General features: G+C 40.3%; 1 protein-coding gene across 1 annotated transcript in view; it reads right to left on the bottom strand.

The window, feature by feature from the left end:
• The window catches only part of KYNU (kynureninase), a 59,887-nt gene extending 53,524 nt beyond the window's left edge, over positions 1-6,363 (bottom strand). Inside the window, exon 1 of the mRNA XM_083841124.1 lies at positions 6,131-6,363. The gene's annotated coding sequence lies outside the window, so the exon portion shown is untranslated. The remainder of the gene's footprint in view (positions 1-6,130) is intronic.
• Between the last annotated feature and the right edge of the window lie 16,653 nt (positions 6,364-23,016).

Consider the following 23,016-nt stretch of genomic DNA (forward strand, 5'->3'; position numbering starts at 1 on the left):
GCCAGGAGGCTTGCTGAGGTGCTTGGAGCCTTCCCCAACTTAGGGAACTCTGCATTTAGACCACACAATAGTCAACAATTTTTCAACATCCCCAACAGTTTTGGGGCAACAGAAAAACTCTAGGGGATAGGCAGAAATAGTAGAGAGAAGTACACAATATGTGACACAAGGCCACCAGAAAATACAGGTTTTCAAAAGAGTGAGGGGGAAAAGCAAAATCCTAAGTACATCTCTTCTACAAGTATCAGCTCTTTCCTTAAAGCTAATAGTATATTACATAGAGATATCCAGAAACAAGCTTTTGAGAGAACAGATAGTTATATGGGTTGTAGCCAGCTGAGTATTGCATTCATTAACACAACCTAGCTTTTTTTTTGTGTGGAAAAAGGGTTCTAAAGTCAGTGGAATGGTACATTCTAGGTTATAGATATCATGAAAAGAATCTCTTATGATCCATTTCTCTATTTTTTTTCAGTACAAATACCTAAGTATAAATTTTCAGGTTTTTAATTTTTTTAATCAAGTTTTAATGCCAGCCCCTGAAGACTATACAGAAGAGCTTCATCACCACATACAGGAAGGATAACAGTTGGTATTTCAATATAACCCCCTAAATAGAACAGTCTCATTAGCGCCAATTAATCCAAACCTCTTTATCCAAATGGCCAGCATGATGCTGGTTACCTGGTTTAATTTGCTATCATTTAATTTTTATGCTCAGAACATTTTCTTTCCCCCCCCTCCAGGCTGGGTATCTTACTCAAGAACGTCTCTGCACCCCCCTCACCCCCCAAACCCAGGGTAAAAAAGTGCCAGCAGCTTTCATTTTGCTAACATTCACCTTCTCCTGGAAGGTTTTGTAGATGCATTATTTTTGTACTGTCTCCATATGGGTTGAAACATTGTATAATTGTGTAAAATTATAAATTTTAAGAAGCTATGGGCTTTGCCAGTAAACTAGGGCTTATTTTCAGGCAATACTAGAATGAGAACTTGGAAAGTAAAGCTCATTTTTGTTTCCAAAAGCTTATTTCTTTTATCTACAACACTATCACAGGTGTCCTAATCCCACAGCCATTATCAAAGCCTGTCCAGTACACACTCACATAATCAAGATATAGTTCTCTTGTCTAATGAATATTTAATTATGGAGGAAAATGGAGAAAGGGCTGGAAATCAGGTTTTCCTGACTGTCTCATTCCAGATAAAATGACCATGCAGTAGGCTGTAGTCTTCCCTACAGTCAGGCTCCTTCCTTCCCTCTCACATTAATGCCTGAGTTTAATGCGCCCCAGGGACACAGCTCCTGAACTGAGGGAACAGGTCTTTTAATTTCTCTTAACGGATGACTCAGTTGAGGCTCTCCTCTGAGCACAGCAGCATTCGGTAGCCTTGGCAGGGAGCTGAGTGTCACTGAGCAGGTCCACGTGGCACATCACCATCGCCTATGTCCTCTTGTGGACACGGCCTAAAAGTAAGGCCTGGGAGCTTCCAGCAACTAGGCCCTGGGGCCCACACAGGCAATGCCAGTCAATTCCCTCGCCATGTATGACCAGCAGATGGATGATAAGGGTGCTTGAAGGACAGTTTGGTTTTCCAGATCAACTCCCTCTCATCTGGGCTGCGGGTTCTTCATTTTTACGTCATGTTAAGACAGGGCAGCATCCTACCATTTGTCTCTCTCATCCCCATTTCTCAGTAAGGACACACAGTTATTACAGTGGATTAATGGCTATCATATTCCAGGTCACCCACTGACCCGAATGGAAAGCATAGATGGGTTGTTTCCATTTGAGGCCTGACCCAAAACTGACTGAAGTCAATAGGTGTCTCTTTATTACAAAAAAAAATTCTGAATCAGGCTTCTGGTTGCCTGTCACTGCTGTAGTTCACTGCATCTGATCAATGAGTTTTGTTTATTATGATTCTTACTTATATTAAATTTTGACAGCAAGTATAATATTAAATACAAAAACCTAGAGACTAAAAATGATTAAGTGCTCAGAGGTACCTGATTTAATACAAGCATTATGAAATAAGATAAAACTACTAAAATAAAATCAATCAAAATCCTATTGAGGAACGAAATCCCTGAGATCAAATTCTGAGAACAGAATAAGAAAGCACTTTTGTCCTTCAAATGGGAATTATGCTTCATAGAAGAAAACTCAGATTATTTTTTTTTTTGATGGCTGGCTTTATGACATTTTCTAATTGCTGGAGAATAGAGCCCCATGTAGTTATTTCACAATAATTCATGAGTTATTTTCTACATGCAGATAACATTTATACAAGTACAATACAGCTTTATTACATCCAATTATCTTAATTTGACTGAAAACTATATTCTGTATCCTCTTCAAATTAAAATTCAAACCCCTTAATGCAAAGTGAACTTCCCACTTAGATAAACATGGTTCCGTATGAAGATATTTTCATACAGCTTGCAGTAAAAGTAAACAATGCCAAGAAAAACACCTTGCCTCCACCACCTTTCTCTGGAATAAAGGCATTCAGGCATCTTCCTCCTTTCCTAGAAATTTCCTGGCAGTTTCATCTTAATAGATACAGATGATATGAAGTCAGCATTTTTCCCCCTTTCTGTTGACTGTTCTTTTGATACTGTTTTCCCTACCACAGGATTTAAGTCTCCTACTATCTGTTTTCCTTTTTGTTCCCCACACATTCCTGAAGGTCTCTTCTCTCATTTGTTTCCTATTCCTGCCCCCAAGGCACTCCCTATCTCATTCCTTAGCAGTCTCCCCACCTCTTAGTATGTGCTATAATTCAATGTAAAAAAAAAGTGACTGTTGGCAATATTTAATTTTCAAAAAAGAGCATACATAGTGAAAATTAAGAAAACATTCATTATCACATATTGTATCAGCACAGACATCAGCATATTTCATCTATTGTTTGAAGCCACAGAAGACAACAGATAAACCATAAAAGACAATGGATAAAAAAGTCAAAAAAATGAAGTGAATGTCTGGGTGACTACTTCTGTTTTGTCCTTTATGCATAATTTACCAACTAAATAGAAAAAAGTGTGAGTATTAACAAGCCATCTTATCAGACTTACACAAGAATGTCCATTAGGCTTAAGAATAATAATCTCTTATTTTTAGATTCATTACAATATTTTTAGTTACTCTCTGCCTATAATTGTATTTTGATGCTTTCATTAAAAGAATGTAAAAAGTCCCCTTGCCCCCTTTAAGCATTCTCTTCAAGCATTCCAGGATATTTTTATTATTATTTTTTTACTCACAGTCTTTCTACCCAACACACTGCTGACAGGGGCATACAATGAATCCCTACTTAAAAGCTGTATCAAATCCTCAAAGAAAGTTTATCATGAAAATAGCAGGGCCTGCACTTTCTGCCCTCCAATAGGCATTCACGAGGTTGCTAAACAAGGCTCAGCCCACAGACCTTTGACATTTTCAAGTGACCATACAAATGAACTCTTCGGAAAATTGGAGCCGTGCACATACGTGAGCACAAAAGTTTGCCATATCGGTCCACACTGTTAAAATACACCCACTGAAAGCACCAATAGCATTGTGGACTGAAGCTGTTTTAAACACAAACAAAGAAAACCTACAGCTGTGGGCGGTGCATAAGGGATGATCCTTCCTCTCATCTTTACACAAAGCGAACTGCTTTTGTGAATACAGAATTGCAGAAGGAAGTTCCTGAGAAACACAGCCCAGAGCAACACACATTCTGGATTACTTCAGGTTAAATACACTTCGATAGATTTGTTTAAATTACAGAACTGTAGAGAAAAAAAATGTAAATGCTCATAGCAACAACAGACACACAGCAGCAAACACAACTGTATAATTAAATAAGTTACACAGAAGAGTGTCACAGCTGCAGCAAGGGAATGTGACAGAGGAATTATAATAAACTCAGTTACTTAGAGCAATCTAGGCACATATTCACCTTAACATCCAGAAGTGATTCAGTGTTACTGCTTGTATATTTTACATATAAAACTCATCTCTTCCCCTCCACAGCGGAGTCACGTTACCCTGTGGTTGGCAGCCGCTCGTGTGAGAGGATGAGGAAACCCTTGCGCAAATGCTGGGCTTTGCATTAAGGAGCAATGACCATCACGTGCCAGACTCTGACCCCAGCAGGGACTGAACACATGACCTCCAAGAGTTAACTGAAAACCAGGTAGGGGTGGGGATTTATAATTTCCCACCCCCAACCCCCGCCCCTTTGTCACCATAGCAAAGTTAAAAAACTGATCTTTCTCACATACAGGAACAAGAACGGAGCCACAAACAATTATAGCAGAAGTGGTTTTAAACCAAGCTCTTTTGCTTTATTGAAGGAACAGATCACAGCATAACAGCCAGAACTCAGCAAAATGAGCAAGCACATGGCAGTGGGAGCAATGGGCATTTACATGGTGTGGATTTGTCAGTGTGGGAAATGGAAGAATTAGAGGTGAAATTAGAGATGAGTAGCTTATATCCATCTTTGATCTCCTATAAAAATAATCTCAAACTACCCAGACATTCCTATGTTAGCTCAATCACCACTCCTTGCACTTGAGCTGTACCCATCCTTATACATAACAAGAGCATAGTCACCTGGAACTAGCAAACTTTTTTTTGTCTTATTCAGCCTCTGAAGTTCTCAAAAAAAAAATCAACAGCAAGGATAGATAAAGGGGGCAAAGAAGTCAGTTGTATCTCAAAATTACATTGTTAGTTTACAACTCCAGTCTCATGTTCTGTGCACATAAGCCTGCACTAACACTGGTTTATTATCTGGATTTCCATTTGCAGTACACACCCCACTATTTGACACAACTGAACAAAAACATCTCATCTTTTCCAGAAAAAGAGGCACTTATTATTAGCCCCAGATAAAGCTAGCCTCAATCCATCATTTCTTGCAGTATCCTTACTCTGTTTTTCACTGTCACATGAAATTCTGGACTTGCTACTACCTGTAGTCCACCAGCAAGGACTGGACTGCTGCTCAAGAAGCTTTGTACCACCAGGAATTTGGTTGAAGAGAGAAACAGGATGTAGGGGCACTTCAGCTATTGAGGCAAGAGGAATCCAATATCATAATCACCCCCGAAGCATATTTGTGTCTTGTTTTGTTGGCCATTTAGGTGAAACTAAGGTAAAACACAATCTAACTTTTCAGCACACCCTTGGAAATAAAACAGAGTGCAAACTTCCCCATCGCATTTTCCTTTGAAAAATATCTTGATTTTTACCCTTGATTGTCAGTAGCAGCAGAAAAACAGCTGTGCTGGCAGAGGCTTACTATGTTTTTGTGGACTTTCATGATGGGAGGAATATTGATCCCTTCTTCCCAGCTGTTCCTCCCTACTCTTCAAAAGCACAGACAAAAACCTTTGCCCTTTAATTCAAGGCTCAAAGAAATTAGCTAACCTGTCACCTTGTATTTTTGTTTTATGAAGTTTCAGAACTAACATAATGGTCTGTCCTCCCATGCACCCACTCCCCTGGAGCAGTGACAGGTGGAGAAGAAACCACCACAAGCCAGAGCAAGAGCAACGTACACAGGAATGAGGCCACACAAGGTGGCAGGAGTCTCAGAGTGCGCTAGGAGAGAAAGCAGATGTTGGGGAGGGCAGCCCCAACACCAGCCTCTCAAAATGGCTATTGGGCAAGCAATGGGAGGGCAATAACATTTGACGCCTGCATTAAATTCATTTGTTACCCTGGCAAAACTTAAAGTTTCTTCTCAAGACACAAGACCATAAATAAAGCAAGGGTGCCCTGAAGCTCACCCATGCCATGCCAGATGGGCAGCCATGACACTTTGCCCATCAGGTCAGGAAGGCTCATGGTGGTGGTGCTAGGCCACAGCACTCCTGCTGCCAAGACGATAAAACAACCCAATAAAGGATCCCCTTTAACAGAAAAAAGCAGGTCTTACGAGGTGACCTGGGAGGCCCATGAGCACGAAACACCACAATTTCTACAGCCAGAACAGGAGCAAGAAGGCAAGGCTGTGCCCGAGGAGCCCACACTGCACTGCTCAGCACACAGCTGCTGAGAAAAACTGTCTGCCATCATGAAACCAGCCCCAAAGCTATTTTTTCAAGCATGCCATCTGCCCATCTTACCTTAGGATGGCATGATACACCCCACCTCAGGCCTAACAGCAACAACCTGATAAACAACAACGTAAAACCTTCAGTCTCCTGTACGCTGAGCTTGGTTCACCCGCTCTTTGACCACTTCTGCTTTCTCTCCACCCCATCAACACTCCTGCTCTGCCTGAAAAGCTTGTGCTTCAGCTCAGGCCACATTTAAAGCCTGCTTGATCAGGATGGCCTACACCTGCTCTCACTTGCTATTTTCTCCTCCCTCCGAGGCCCCAAAGGCTTGTATTTCCCTTCTTTAAGTGACCCACAGTGAACACATTCATTTGGCCTATTAGCAGCAGTTGTGTGACGTTGATTTTGCGTCTGGTTAAATCTGAAAAAAGTTCTCCCTGTCCATTGAAGTTCAACTTACAGAGAGTTGACTTTTTTTTTTTTTTTTCTGATTCTAAGTGTTTCCTGCGTTTTGGGTGGCCAGAGTGAGCTCCTGAAATCTTCTTGCATGTCTTATGTGTATTTCCCATATTTCCTGTTCAGTCGGACTGCTAGGCACACCTCCAAAAATACGTATAGATTTTTCCCTGTTATGTCACCTGCTCCTAATAATGTTTTTCTTCATACCCTATATCAATTACCATTTTTACTTATGTCTGAGTATTTAAACATAGTATTTATCCTTTAAAATCTATTTTTAAAGTGGAGTCTCTCTAAAAACAACAACAACAAAAAAAAACAACAGAAATAAGAAATTATTTACTTTACTGTGGTAAAATTTAGGTAAAAATATTCCACCACTGCACTAGTAATAATAATACCCAGAGACGGACAATAAGGGAATCAGGGTTAAGTGATTTTCGCATAAAGAAAAACAAGAACAGTAACTCCCCCTGGCTTTGATATCTCCACAGTAACTGCAACAGTGAGAGAACATACTTTGAATAAATGAAACTTCCATGTATCTCTCTGAGTTAGCTGCTACTAATAAAAGATGTCTGTACTGCTGATGTCTTCACCACATTTCCAAGCAGAATGCACACACACAGATGTTTTAAAAGCCTGTTGCTGTAAGGAATGGTTTATCACGGTCTACCTTAACGTTTTGTAAGAGATAAGCACTTTTTTTTCCCCCCTCTTGTCAAATATTTGGTGTTAAAGTTTGCTTTGGGCAGCGAGGACCGTCCAAGTCATTTCTACCGAAGGCAGGGACAGGAGGGGGCCTGCGGTCAGCCCTTCCCAAGGGGACAGCAGGTTGGCACCAAAGGGGGCGTTGGAGAGAATGAAAGGAGACCAGGGCACCTGGCACCCACTTTTCTCATGGCAGGTGCTTGCTATGTTTTGCATAACCTTCTTAAAAATAAATGTCAGTGCTCCAGGGGTGGATTTATGGTGCTTTTCCCAGCCACTCTTTCTCCAAGGCCCTCTCAAAGGCAGGTAAAGGTGTCTGTATCAGATAGGGCCTCTTTCTGCCATTGGCTAACCTGCAGCTCCTCACCCACCAAATGACCAGCTGTGTGTCTGGACACCACAGGACAACTGCCAACTGCATCTACTTGCAGCACATTTCCTGCCTGTGGTCAAAGAGCTTCTCAGAAAAAATCAGGAATCAGTTACAGACCAGCTGCAAAGGGAAAATAACAACAAGACTTGATTGCGAGGTGCCCCATAATACCAGAGCTTTTATTTTCTTTTCCATTTTTTTTTATTTTTTTATTTTTTTTAGTATTTGTGTACCATGTCTTTACGATGCACTTTGTACCTCTGCAGGTTGACTAATAGCTGAGGACATTAATTTAACCGAGCTAGACAAACGATACCGGTGCATTCTCCCTCCTCCTCTGCCCCCCATTTGCAGCTCCATAAAAGCAAATGTACTTCACACTTTCATTTTTATTTTTAAGCTCTTGCAGAAGTTACCATCTGGAATAAGACTCGGGGAGGGGAGCAGGAAGAAAAGACAGGTCAGAAAATAACAAGCAAAGCTGTGCTACATGCGTGTTGTCTCAGTTAAAAAACAGAGTGCCACACGCAGTGCGGTGCTGATTAATCAGAAGCACCGAGCAGACCTGGACCATCCAAGGGCTGAAGATGCAAAGCTGGGCTATGCCTGGTGTAAATAGAAGGCTGCTCTTCTGAACAGCCTTGGAGCAGCAGAGGAAGCAGTAGTACATAAAGGGTCATGACAGGCAGCAAAGTGGGGTGTGACACCTGGGGGAGGCCACAATAATGAGGCAGGGGCTTGGGAAGGGGACGTATTCGTGCATCTTCTGTAGTAACGAGCTCATTCTGCAGCTTTCAGTCAAATGGGGTTGAACAGCACACACTGAAACAATACATCATTTCGGCAAAGCTGAAATTCCTGAAAGAGATTTTAATGCCAAATAGTCTGAGAAAACCAGCAGCTCTGTGGGCTGGTGCCACCCCACACTGCACTGTCAGAGGGACAGGACATTGCTCTGCAAGGGGACGGAGGTGGGGACAAAACTTTGCCCTGTATTAAAAAATCCGGGGGGTGTGATGGGTACAATAGTGCCAAACTCTTGCTAGATGATTGAACACACATTCTCGTGTCTGTGAGCATCCTTTCCATACCCATACACTCCTTCTTTCCCTTTCTGTCCCCACTTTCGACCTGCTCAGCCCACTCTGACTGAAGATTTAATCTTCCTTTGATTACCTAATAAACTGATTAGGAAGCAAATCAGACCACAAACCAGCCAAGGTCTGAATGAATCTGTGCCAATACCTGACTTCCTACCAATATTTATAATCCCCAGATCACCCTTTGCTTGAACTTTAGGGTGCAGGCAGTGACTCAGCAGTCGCAGGACTCATATTAGTATTCTTAGGGCATTTCCAGAGCATTTTAAACTGACTGCCTCCCTTGTGCTGTGATGAGACCTATCAGCTTGTGGTGAATTGCTCTGAGGAAGGTTACAGGTCTCCGTAGGGACTGCTCATGATCTTTGAAAAGTGCATTTCCCTCTAGCAAGTCATAAATGCTCAGGAGAGTTGCTAAAGATCACTCAAAATATATTATTGAATACTTTGATGCCGTACTCTCATTCTGTGTTATCATATACTTAAAGTATATTAAAAGGTTCCCTAAATACCAAGTGCATTTGTGTGGAATAGAATTTATTTTTTCCAAAGCCAGAAGAAAATAGCTTTGGATCATTACAGGATATGTAACACTTTTTCTGCAATTCTGCAGAATGGATTATAAACTTGACAGCATTTTTTTTCCTTCCCCACCTCCAATGACTGTTGTGATAGACTTTAGTTAACTTGTTTGGATTGTTTTTTCCTTGCTAACAGTCCCCAGTCAAAATGAAAAATAAGAACCTTCTGGATCCTGTCTTGATAAGGTCAGATTGTAGAATTTTTCTTTCCAGCAATTTAGCCAAGCTTTCTCCTTCCAGAATACATTTACTCAGTAATAAACATCTCCAGACAGCCGGGCTGTACAGACTGGAAACAATTAAGCCAAAATTGGGGAAAGCAGCACATGAATAAGTATTCTGCTTTAATGAAATTGGACTGAAAAATTCAGGAGCGAAAGAAGTAAAAGCATTTTCAAATTGTATTAATTAGACATATTTGTAAAAATCTGTGGTTATGCAAGTACCATATGCATTTTTTAATATCAAGCTAAGCAGAGAGTAGGCTCGGTAATTGGAAGCCTTTTGCTGAAATGATGTGGTCAAACACCAGGTACACACCAACATTTGGGGTACATAATTTAGTATCTTGTAGCAGAAAGAAAGAAGTTTAGCCAATTTTCTTTAAGCTATATAACAGGAAACCTGCCAAACAAGAGGTTAAAAGGCTTTTTCTTTCTTAAGCAGAAATGAGGTTAAAAAACAGCTTATTCCAGAAATAAGGTAACAACTTATGCTATGAAGAAGCCTCATCTCTCAATTAGGCAAGCAATTAAGTAAATATGCTTAGTTCTCCCAGCTTGTTAGAGATCCAAGTAAAATCCCTCTGAAACAAAGCAGGGTTTTTATATTATCACAAACATTTCAACAGATCCTAAATTCTTTGGTTTTCCAATTTTCGCATAAATGCATCTACCACTTAGGCGTAACATACTTAACATCAAATCCATCACCTGTTTACTTACAGGAAGAGAAAAAAAAAGCACCTGTGCCATTATTTTTAATTAAGTTATCTTCCTACACTTTCTCTGTCCAACATCCTCAAATAGTTTATACATAATGCTAAAATAATTTAGAATTGAGTAATTTACACATCATGGCTGTGACATCTCTTGGTGTAGTTTTCTCAAGAGACTCACAACTAGTATAAAACTAAATTTGGTTTTATAAAGCACTATTTCAATTTGGAAAGTTCACAGCATTTTCAAGAGGAATTAATGAACGTGGCTAATAGCTGGATCCGAGTTATAAGGCATTAAGAGGACACAATCATGAGGAAAGGCAATATATAACCTTTAGAGGGGACAATTAGAGATCAATTATCAGAGCCAGAGAAGAGCATTCGAAAGCAGCTTCTTCATTAATCAAAGATTATCTCAAATTAGAATGTTTAATTATTTGCCAAGATTCTTTGTATATTCTTCTGCACACACACACAGACACACACACACACAAGCCAGGGGCTTTTGGAAAACTACTAACTTATGGATCATTTCATCATAACACACTTTTAAAACTAAAATACCAAATATTTTAAAGAACTTGTAACACAGTCAAAGTAGCATAACTCAGAAAATGACATTGAAGTTGCCACAGCTGCTGGTTTTTAATATACTAAGCCTGGTGGGTATTGTTAACTATTTGGATGTACAGCTACACTGAAAAAGAAACGTTTTAATATATTTGGCAAGAACGGGAAAGATGTGAATTTCCTACACACTGTAATGATTTGTGACAGCATGCTAGGATATAATGTAAGAAGATTTAGATCAAACTTGTAGTGCCCGAGTTTTAGGTTCCCAAACAACTGAACATATCCAAAGCCTAGAGTGGGAGGAGGCATCGGGAATGGGCACAGAAAGGGGGATGAGACCCAGCTGGAAGGTTGGAAATGCTGGGCTCTGGCGTCTGCTGCCCTGCCGCTGCACGAAGAGCATGGAGAGCACCATCTCCCATGTCAGAGGCAGCCCTCCAAATGCAAGCTGCAAAAATGCGTTCGAGGTTTGTTCAGCACTAGCCTTCCTGGGCAAGTAGCCATTGCTGAACAAATGACCATATATATTGGTATATTCAGACAGTTTAGATGATAGCTGGGAGGAGATGCACCTGGGCTGCACGAAAGGCCGTCGGCAAACAGGAACTTTAGAGAAACACAAAGGGAGGAGAGCTTTGTTGGGACGCCCTTGCAGGTTGGGTGGGTACAAAGTATGTGGCTCATGGTCCTTATGCTCCTAGGGAAATGCCATCGCCCAGTTCATGATATAAAGTCAGTTCCACCTGTGCTTGGTACACTCACCATTTATCTCTTACAAAGGAGATAAATACTTGGTGGGCACAATGTAAGCCATCCATGTGTCTATGGGCACCTTAAGCACCAGCTCATGGATCTTCTTAGGAAGTTCGTCCCAGCACAGTGCTTGGGCTGTTATTCTTTGGTGACAGTCAGAGGTGTAGGAGCAGTGAGGGAATCAAGCTGTTCCCATGGTGGGATACTTTTCTTATACCATTATATATATATATATATATATTATTTTTTTTCTCATGGCCAGCCTCATATTCAAGTCACAACAAAACTCTTTTCTCTCTCAGTAAGGGATATCCTGGAAGTGGATATGAAAACTTTCTCCTCCTCACAGATGGCCTTTTCCCTTGCAAGAGCCTGACCTTTGTGGGCCAGGTCAGGATGACCACAGGAACCTTCAGAGTCACTTGACCTAGACTTCTGCACGTATTGCAACCACAGACCTTTCTGGTATAACTCCACTTTTAACAGAAATGCCTCCTAAACAAATGCAGTATTGAATAAGTAACCCTAAAATATTCTGATTAAAGCTCTTTGTGAGAAAGTATATTAACCACCTGATACAAATGAATGACAATCAGTCTCTGTCTTTCACCAGGTCTCTCCCTCTACCATTTGTTAGCTTGTCTGCTGTTAGAATGCAAATTTATCAAACTTGCTCACTTTGACTCAGCAATCTGCTTAGTCACAGCGACAGAGCATGGCAGTGATACCTGTGGCAGATAACAGCTCCTGCTGCAGTAGTCTGCCTTGGGGATGTGGAAGATGTCAGGCTAGGAAGAAGGGCTTTCTTCCCACAGAGTGTTGAGCACAAGTTCAGAGAGGAGTTCCTCCACAGATGGCCATAAGAGAAGGCAATATAGGGGATACTGGGGTGATCCTCACTGATAACAGAAGGTGAGATGGTTGCAAAAGAAGATGCAGACAAAGATATAGAAAAACTCATGCAATAGTCCTGGGTGGGTGGTCTGAACTTATCTTTATGGAGACTGGAGTTTAGGGTCCTACAATGTCTGTTGGCAGTGTTACCAGCACAAAGCAAAATGTTTTACCCTTTTCACACCAAACTGTGAAGTGGGTGGGATGTCCTGTGCACCATCACACTTTTATTTAATCATTTCACCTTTTTTATGCTCTGAATTTTTGACATAGTGACAAATGTAAGGCATAATGATGGATAGCTATTTATTCTGTGTGCTGTTTACTGCAATTAAAGTCAATTCTTGAAACAACTTGGTCTGTTTTTTTCTTATACTCAGAGGAAAAATTATTTTCACACTTCCCACGGTTCTGTTAAATGTTTTAATTCTTACTGGTGTAAAAATGTAGCGACATGATGTGCTATTTACAATTACTCAAATGTTCTGCTAATAATAGTGTATGACATAATTATTAAACAGACCTTATCAAAGACTGTAGTCAAAAGAGCTTTCTATGGCAATATCATGCAAACTTATGTGATTATTCAATATCATAAGTAGAATATAATGCAATTGTTCCCACATTGTTAACATTTTCTGTAGTAGGAAAAACATCTAGGTCTGAGGAAACAGGACAGTGGCCATGGCATGTCTCACGCCTTATCGATTCCTGGCTGCTTCGTCTGCCCTTTGAATCGGCCACTAATTGCCTTGGTGAGAGCAGATTTCAGGATGCTCAAGGTCAGTGCCACTCAACCAACCATGCCAAACCCCACTCCATTTGCTAATTATTTATGCCTCTTTGCAGCCCAAGTCACACATGCTGTGGTGCCCTGCACTTCGCTTGCCGTTCCATAAAGCTTTATAGGTAAGATGCATCTCTCAGGTTGAAGAAAGGAGCTAAAAGGTTGCAGTTCCCCAATCACTTTTAAGTTGGTGCAAGGTTTGGCCGCTACTGACAGGTTTGATCTCTCTCTATCTAAATTGTGTGTTAATGTTCTCTCCTTTTTTTGCTAGCACTAGCACTTCTATAACCAAATCATGAGCTGGAGCCATATATATTGAATTGCTGGGTTAATTTTCAGCCATATATCTGCAGGGGTGCTGGAACTCACATGGGGAAAATAGTGAGAATAAATAGCTGGTCCAAAGTAGGGTCGTCCAGACTTCAGTTTTCTGTGGCACTGCAGCCTAAATCAACCACTACACCACCTAAGAGGGTGGCTACTGCATTATACATCTCCATTTCTTCAATGCACAGAGTTTAACAATGTGCCAAGGCGTACATAAATGCCAACAAAGAGCAACAAACCAACAAAGTTAATCATAGTAGGTTCTCTGCACATTTGAAAGCTATTAAACAAACAACTTCATTTTTTCAAGTAGTAAGTTCATGTGTTTGTAGACTAGAAAAGCAAAAACCCGGGCTGCTTCATGGGTCAGCTCAGGGCTGCAGCAACTCACTGCAAGGAGCCACAAGTGAGGAGACAAATTTAAGGTGTTTTCTACTGGTAGGCTCTACGTTGCTTCTTCCTGAGCTTGCTGGGGAGTTTAGATCTTAAACAACCAAAAATAAATAGATAAAAATAAATAAATAAATAAAAACAATCAAGGAAGCAAAATAAATAAATCTCACATATAACATGAGAAGAGCACATTAATATTGAGTTCTTGGGCAGCTTGGCAAGCTTGACTTGTACAAACCCCAATAAATCAACTCAATATTTACAGATGAACTTCTTGGTGATTTAAATGTATTTTCTATGGGGAAAAAAAGAAAAAAGTTTGAAATTAATTATGCAGCAGTCTCTCTGAAATCTAAAATATTGTCTGATATTAGATATCACTCAGTTCCCTGACACAGACTTAATAATTCGTGGCAGAAGAGCTATCTCATAGAGCTGCCCATTGAGAGTTTGAGCAGAAACTGGGAGATTCACTTGCAAGATTTCTGCTATTTTATCAGTGTGGAAAAAAGTGATTTGTCCCACATTTTAAGAAAGTATACCATTTACTTTTAAATTACAAAAAAAAGTACACCAATTCTACCATCTATTGGCATGAAAATTGCTTATTGATTCAAAGAAAATGCTGGCAATATTTTACATAAATATACTGTGCTAAAACTAGAGTTTATAGCACTGAGGACTTTTGTGAGGAGCCATTAAAGGGAGGAAATGAGTTTTATGATACAAAAGGATAAAACAGATTTTTTAAATGTTTTGCAAAAGAATCAAATGCAGAAGTTGTTGGTTTTTTGTTGTTGTTGTTTGTTTTTTTTAAAGCTATTCCTACTTAAGATATACATATATATATTGTTTCTTCTAGCTCATTTTAATTCATTCTAAATCAGTGTTATCTGTGTAGAAATGCAGATTTTTTTCTTCAGAAAGCAGAATCATTTATAGCAATGTAATACGTCAAATAAAGTTATTCTAATAAACAATGCAGAGTGAAGTATAAATGCAAGCACTGTGTCTCTGCTGCTGCACATCAGAGATAGCTCCAAGCCTGTTTAATCGCTTCCCTTCCCTGCACCACAGAAATGCATGAGAGGACAGGAGAACCAGCAGGGAGCTGGTACCCCTGCACCAGCCTCCAGCGCTGCTGAGAGCCCTGCCTTGGCTTCACGAGTTACTCTTTAGGACTGTTCTCACACTTAAAATGAAACACCAGTTTAGGTGTGGCTAGATCAAGGCCAGAGGTCCCCCATTATCAGCCTCCCTTCTCCATTCTGCTGGTGGAAATGTATTTCTGATTCTACGCAACACTTCAGCATGCAGCTTGACTCATGCAAGCCCCAGTAAATCTACATAAATACACGTGCTTAGAGTCAAATACAGACACAGCTGCTTTGCTGGAACTGGGCACAACATATCAACAAGGGAGCTTCTTGCCTCTCTGTTAATCCTGGGTTATCATACGGGAATCCCTCAGTGCCAAAAGCACGTCCAAGGCAGAGCGGAGGTAGGAATTTGCACACATTTGGGCTTCTGAGGCGAACTCGTGTCTCCAGGCTGTCTCAGGTCCTTGCGACTTCTCACCCTGCACATCTAAAGGGGCTGGATTACCTGGATTGCCTTTAATTTCAAAAGGGAATCCAAGGAATAAACACCATCAGAAGGAATTCTTGTCTCAGGTATCGTGTCTAACTAAGACAGACACTGCTCTGCATGCAGTTCAGTCCTCTTTTGCGTAAGAGGTGATGAACAGGGATTGGAGGGTCCTCTAAACAAAAAATGGGATTATATGAACCCCTTTCCCTGCTCTGTTTTTTTAACTCGGAAAGGTGATCCCGTGATCTTATTTTAAGAAAGTAAAGGCATAATGTGCTTTCTACCTCCATAAACTGAACAAATTTGCACCAGTCAGAGATTTTGAGAGCTAAATGACAGAGCCCATAAAAATTATGTCAGCTGACAGTAGCACGGGCAGCACGTTTCTGACAGAAAGCAAGCTTCACCTGACCTTGGAGGAAAAAGTTCCCGACAACTTTTCAACTGAGGTCTCATCCCTGGATGTGTTTCCACTGTTTTTAGGAATGTTCCGAGTCTAATATAAAAGGATTCCAGTGCCTTCCTGTGACCACTATGAGACCACCAAAAATAAAAAAATAAAAAAAAATAGTGATTGCACTAACACAGGTGCTGAAGCTCTGGTCAGCTTCTCAAATTGCCCCAGTCTGTTAGACATATTAACCCACCTTTGAAAATAAAATAACCACCTGAGACAATTCTCAACTCATTTCCCATTTTGAAAAAAATTGCAGGTCAGCTACTTGAAAATTGGTTGCACGCGTGCTGATGTATTTCTATAGAATGACAGGCTTAAGCCAAAATGGGCCCCCTTATTCTTCTACATTTTGTTACAAGTGCCTGAAACAAGGGTTTATTACAGAAATGCTTGATCACAGCTTTACAAAAGGTACCACCATAATTTTGATGTCCCCGGGGTAGGTTGGAAAAGCACCTCACTGCAGGTTATCATAACATTTTATTAGTAAATATCTAATCTTGCTCTGCATCCCACATAAAATATTACTGTTTTCAAGTCTCTCAAAGCAGTGCTAAGATGCAGTGTCTGCAGCTAACGGCCAGTCCTCCCAGCCAAGCTCTCAGATTCACTGCAGGCATCTTTTACAGTTCCTGCAGTGCAAAATGACAATAAATGCCACCAATAAAACCTCTCAAATGTTGTCCCACTACAGGGGGAAAACTCTGAGCCATTTTGCTGCTGGAGTAGTACCCTTCCTGCCCCAGAAAGCTGTCTTTATGGAAATCTTTACAGAAACAATGAATAAATAAGTAAATGTGCGGCTAAAAGTCCTCAGAGCCATAGCAATCGCTACTCATGAAAGCAGTTATTTGAGTCACAGAGTCAGAAACTCCTGAGAGCTATGGCAGTGCTGTTTGTGGTTGGGTTGGAGTGAGCACGCAGCATCGCAGAGGTGTGCAGCCAGGTTGCCTTCTCCTGCCTCTGGAGGGGTTTCCATCAGGAACCACCAGTGGCTCCATGCATGAAGCATTGTAACATGGGGGTCCATAAAATGAGTCTTGAATAAGAATGCTAACAATAATTAGGGAAATGTAAGAATTCTGGGAGTCATGATGGGAACAGCCACATGTGTGTGCAGAAAATTAAAGTTTTTCTTTCAAAGTCACTTCTTTATTACCAAGTCTGAGTAAGAAGGGGTGTTTGGATTTAAAAGTCCCTGAAATCAGATGCTACAGTAATTAACAGTGTGTTGTGAAAAATTGCATTTTCTCCTCCACTTTTTCCTCTGACCTTAGAAGGACAAATGTGATTAGCATAGAACACATCCACCTGCATAAGAACATTTTCTAATTATTCATGTGGCTATAAATGACCCCTGGCAGCTCATAACACAGTAAAAACTGAAGATGAACAGTACATGCCATTGGGAAAATAGAGCAAATCCTTCCCCGTTTCCCTTGAAATGAAGTTTTTGGCCTTGCTGTGAAAAAGAAATAAAATTGAACACAGTTTTATATCTGGTTTAAGATCCTCTCTTGTCTTGGCCACATGAGTCCAGTCCCTCTCCCGCGTGCCAGCACTGGTATTCATGTGGTTGAATTTTTGTTTTCTTTTCACTCTCTTTTTTTAAAAAAAAATCTATCTTCATTTTCAGCCATATCCGCTCCTGCTCCAGCTCACTATAATGTCACTCAAGCAGAACTGTTGGCTCATGTGGGAGAGGAGTAGAGGTTTTACACAGACAGAATTAGGGAAGAAGGGATGATATATGCAATGCTAATCTGTACTTGGACCTGTTCAAACTAGCTGCGAAATTACAGCCTGATTCATCCGCATCTGAAGTAGCATATATGCCCATATTGTATGGACATATGTCCAGTGCAATTATTACCTGTGCAATCTTTCATGTGTTTGTAACTATTAACTGCAGCGCAAACACCACACAATGTAATTGAACAAATTGGTTCTGTCTGAAGACGGGAGAGGCAAACTTGTTAGATAAGATGAAAGTCCCTGCATTTCACTCAGAAACAAGCTTTACAGCTTAGTCATAAATACCTAAAAATCTTGTTTTCTTATAGAAACGTGATACAAGTTAATATATAGCGCTTCTGGGTGGTACATACAGCACTAGAAAATCCAATGTGTCCCCATGGCAAACCTGTGACTGGAAGATGCAGTGTTAGTTTTTTGATACAGTTTACCTACAGGATCCAAGTTCAACCTAACCCCGGCTCAGAGTTAACTCAGTCATAGTATTTATTAGAGCAGCCCACAAAATAAAGTATGTCATACAAGTATTGCCATTAAATCATAGTATATGGTTTTGAGGTAGCAATGTTAAATATTTATGAATATCCCATTGCTTATTTTGAATATTGGTTATTTTAATTTTCTTTGTTCCATAAGCAGATTAAACATTTTTTTTAATAGAAGAATATCCATATTTTCCTATTCATTTTCACAGTAATTATGCTACACAGATAGCTTTAACAATTCAGTAACCATTTTGAGAAAGGGGGAGAAAAAAAAAAAAACACCAAAAATCTATGCAGTTATTAAAGTAACATTAAGTGCTTTAATAATTTTTGGTCAGGGCACACATGTTATAAATATAATCAGATGCCAGATTAATTTTAAATTAAAAATAGCAAAATTGCAGTCAGCAAGAAAATTAGATGTCTTTTCAAACTTTGCATTGCAACTTTTAAATTCCTCGGGAAGGTTTTACTGGAAGTGATAGTTAACCTTTATATGTCACGAGCTTGGAATGTTGAGGTCAACACTTCGATGGCCAGGCCAATTATCTTCAATTAAGCCATAAATGTGCAAGGCTTGTTCGGCCAGTACAAATTCCTTAGCTTTATACTAAACCCTCAGAAATACTTGAAGGGTTAAAAAACAGAATCACCTTCCAGTAACACTGTAATGAAATATACCTTTATGTAACTTCACCATTTAATATCTTTCATTTAGATAAGGTTTTACAGCAGCCTTAAAGAATAAAACTGCCTGGCTACCCTAATTTGAAATAGAAGGCATATTGCCCTGGTGCCGTACAGGGGCGTCTTAACTGTCCACCGTGTATATTTCTTCTGGACAATGACTGTATAAAAGATTAACATGTTGAGTGTGTTCATTGTAAAACATGAAATTTATTGGTGCAGTTCATTTTTTTTAAATTTACTATAAAAGATTACAATCACCTACCCTGCAGGAACAATGGCAATATATCTGCAACATGGCTTGCTCACACGGTTCTTTTGTTTTGCTATCAAAGAGGTGTATTAAATATATCTAACTGGGACACACGCTGAATTTTTTTTTAAGGTGCATCAAAAATGTTATTTATTGTTTCTCAGAAGTAACGTATTCTACTGAAGTGCTTTTATTAGATAAAAGACCTTGTTCACAAAGGTATAAAATAGTGGCTGTACAAACTATTCTGACATTACCAGGGCACAATAGAAAAGATCCAAGCAGGTAGGAGAAAAGCAAGATACAGTGCTCTCCAGGAGTTTCACCAAGTGTGTGTGGGCCACTTACATCACATTTTGCTTTATAACACAATCCTAACATGTGCAGAAGTTTTAGGATTCACAGAAACACCTTTATGCTCGCCCTGACCCAAAAAACATCAGCAAAATTTTAGTGTGTAGGGATAGAAAGCAATACAGGAAAAAATATATATATTTACAAAATGCAGCATGACATTTATTACTATTTGGTGTGCTTTTTAAGCACACTTTTTCACTTATTCCTCAAAAAAAAAAAAAAAAAAAAGATGTGTTTCCCAAAGCAAGTCTTGCAAATAATAATGCAATAAAAGGTCACAGTAACTGTGTCCTTTCCCTACAAACTGGTGAGACCAATCACTTCTATTTCTGCCCTAAGCATATCCACTATTTTACTAATGCATTTATCCACAAAATTCCAGGACCGGATTAGTCCTGCTATATCAACACACATTTGCCATGGTTCACCTGGGTGCCCAAAGACACAAAGCAAAATTACAAAGGCTTTGAGGCAGGACAGGGCATAACAGCACAAGAGGACACCGAGGGCTCTCAGAGAAACACAAGCTATTTGTTAGTAAATGGCTCCGGTTAGAAAAATGAGGATATCCTTGACATAAAAAGAGAAAAAGGAGAAACAAAGCCCTGGGTGAGTCCCGCCTACAAGAAATATCACCAGCAGTGGACAGGAGGCAGAGAAGAGATGCAAAACCATGATGCAGAGGACAAGCCGTGGCTGCAGCTCCCCACTGGCACTCCCCACGAAGTCGTCAGCTTTCTAAATGCATGGGGCCCATGGGCGAGTCTCACCCAAAACATATCAAGTAGTCTAGTGTGCAAAACTGGTGAGAGCCAACGTTAAAATATTCAAAGTATTTAATGATACTTGTGCCCGTAAGTCCTCTGCCATTTCACCCATCATTTTCTGTGTTTTGCATTTCTATTTGTGCATGAAATAAGTACATGTTGACTGGCACCTAGAAATCTGAGTTTAATCACTCAAAACAGACAGAAAGGGCTCAAAAGCGCCAGACAGCTGGGCAAGGAATAACACGGATTGCTGGCTGCGGCCGCTAGCCACGTTCCCTGCCCTCCAACTTACTGGCACGGGGGAGCTCACCGGGCTTAGCATTAAGCAAAGAAAACACTAGTAACAGCTGCCAGGCTGCCTCTGGGAAAGGACCTACTTATTATTTACTGCAGGAAAAAAAAATAAAAATCAGTTTGTCCCTAAATATTTTCAAGTGTTTTAGGTGCCTTTTTAAAATAATTATTAAATAAAACTCCTAGGTTGCAAATCTTCACTATTATGTATTCAAACAATCTACCTTTGCGGATATTATGTGTATTTTGTTTCAAGTTTCTGTATATTCATACAGATGCATTAGGATCATCCCACAGAAAGAGGTTTTAATATAACTTTAAAAGATCCTATCATTGTTAATTGGAATCTCCAGAGCCTGAAAACTGTGGAAACTCTTGTTTTCCCCTGAATAAGTCAGCAAAGTAATATACAGAAGATGCTGTCGGATCCCTCCCTTGCAGTGTTGTAATTCATACCCAACGAGATGCAGGTATTGTGATGCAGCCTGCACAGCAGACGAGTTTTGTGGTGGCTAATTGAAAAAGGAAGGGCTAACATCCCGCCAGGGCTCTCATGCACGTCCTGTAACTCTCCTCCCACCTCCGCTCCTCGCCGGTTCGGATGGTGAACCTGCCAGACTGCTCTCCTTAATGAAAACTTTTCACAGAGTTTCAAAAGCAGCTATTGAACACGTCTGATAACCATACTCCTCTCAGTGTCTTTGAATCCTTCAGACAAATTGCTTTGCCTCGCTCTCAATAGAGATAAAAAGGATTCAACTAAAAATCCATGTCTCACGCCTCCTCTTTCCTGTTACCCTCTCTTTCTGTGGACTTAAAAAGTGAAGTAAATGCTGTAGCACAGGTGTGATGCTGTGAGAGAAGCACGGTCTGTACTTCCGAAGGAAGGAACTGGAGGAGCTTCCTTGGCAATGCTTCAGATCAATCACAGTAGCTAAAAAAGGAGTCTGTTTCTCGGATTTGCCCTTTTTTTGTCCCTAGCCCTTGTTAATTAGATCAAATGAGATTCCTGCTGAAACAACAGAATCACCGGTCTGGAGACAGACATTTCTCCTGCCAACACACTCAGTTATTTTGCAAATTTAGTCTTTTTCTCTTATCTTTTGTGGTGAAAAGCGTGTGTAGTGTGTTGTGATCAAAGCCCATCCAGACCCAGCCTGCACTCACCTTGCTTCTTTGTGCAATGTGCACTTAGAGTCAGCTCTTCTGAGAGCTCCAGGGATCATCTTTGGGACAGCTTTTCCCAATGAATGAATTTGATAGTGATTTTTCTTTATAATGAGACTGAAGAAACAAATACATTTAATCAGAGCCTTACATGTGCCTTGACACATCAGTTGGACGTAGGGGAGTAGCTACACTGTTAATGCAGCCTTTAGTTTGTAGGTGGTATTTCCTGGTCGTGAGTTATGTTATAATGTAGTGCTTTTATTGGTGTGACACTGGCAATTAGGACAACATTCCTGATTAACTGGAAAAAAAAAAAAAGAGAAAAAAAAAAAAAACAACTATCAGAAATATCTCTTTTTGAAGTCTTTGTTGAAAGATCAGTCAATTTCAGTGAGTCAATCCAGAGGGATTGCTGGCTTCCATAACACTTCTTTTCTGAAAAATTATTAGTAGAAAAGTGGGCATTTCTATGCAGTATGTCTTAAGTAGAGCACATCTTCCTTGTAACTGGGCACCAGATATAATACAGCCTACAGCAGATTTGCATCTACAAGTCACAGCAGCGTCACTGCTCCATCACACTGTCATGATAATTTAAAGTGTTGTAAGCTAACTTCCTACATGCTCCTGCTCCCTTTCTTAAGGCAGCATTAATGCTCATCTGTTTCCAAGATGAGCTGATGTGAGGAGTTATAAAACAACCGAGCGAGAAGAGTGGCTGGCTCAGCTTGTGGCACTGCGAGGGTGAGGGAAAGGCAGCAGCCGCCTGCCTGGAGAAAGCAACCTGACTTGAGCCTACACCCTCTTATGTGCCCCTCACACAGAGAGCAGCTTTGTTGGGTGTACAACTCTTCAAGAAAACAGTGGTAAAAGGAGATAAAAACCCTGATAATGTTGTCTTACAATGTGTTTCCCAGAGCTAGAGCCTGAGCATCTGCTGAAGAGTTACAGATCTCAGCATCACTGCTGGCCAAAGCACAATGCTGTCTTCCTCCCAAGCCTGATACAGAAGCAGAAAGATGAAAAATCAAGCTTAAGAGCACTTCCAAGGAAATATTATCATCATTGCTTGAGATGTCAGAACTAAAATAAAAAAAAAAATAAAATAAATGAATAAGTTCTGAAACATTAACTGTTTTTCAAATCAGCAGATAAACCTGTGGATATGCTTCAAAGAATCATCACAGAAGTGTGAAATCCATTTCTGTGAAGGGCGATAAAAAGGGCTGTTGAGAGACTGAGC

Source organism: Anser anser (genome assembly GCF_964211835.1).
Source record: "Anser anser genome assembly, chromosome: 6".
NCBI classification, from domain to species: domain Eukaryota; kingdom Metazoa; phylum Chordata; class Aves; order Anseriformes; family Anatidae; genus Anser; species Anser anser.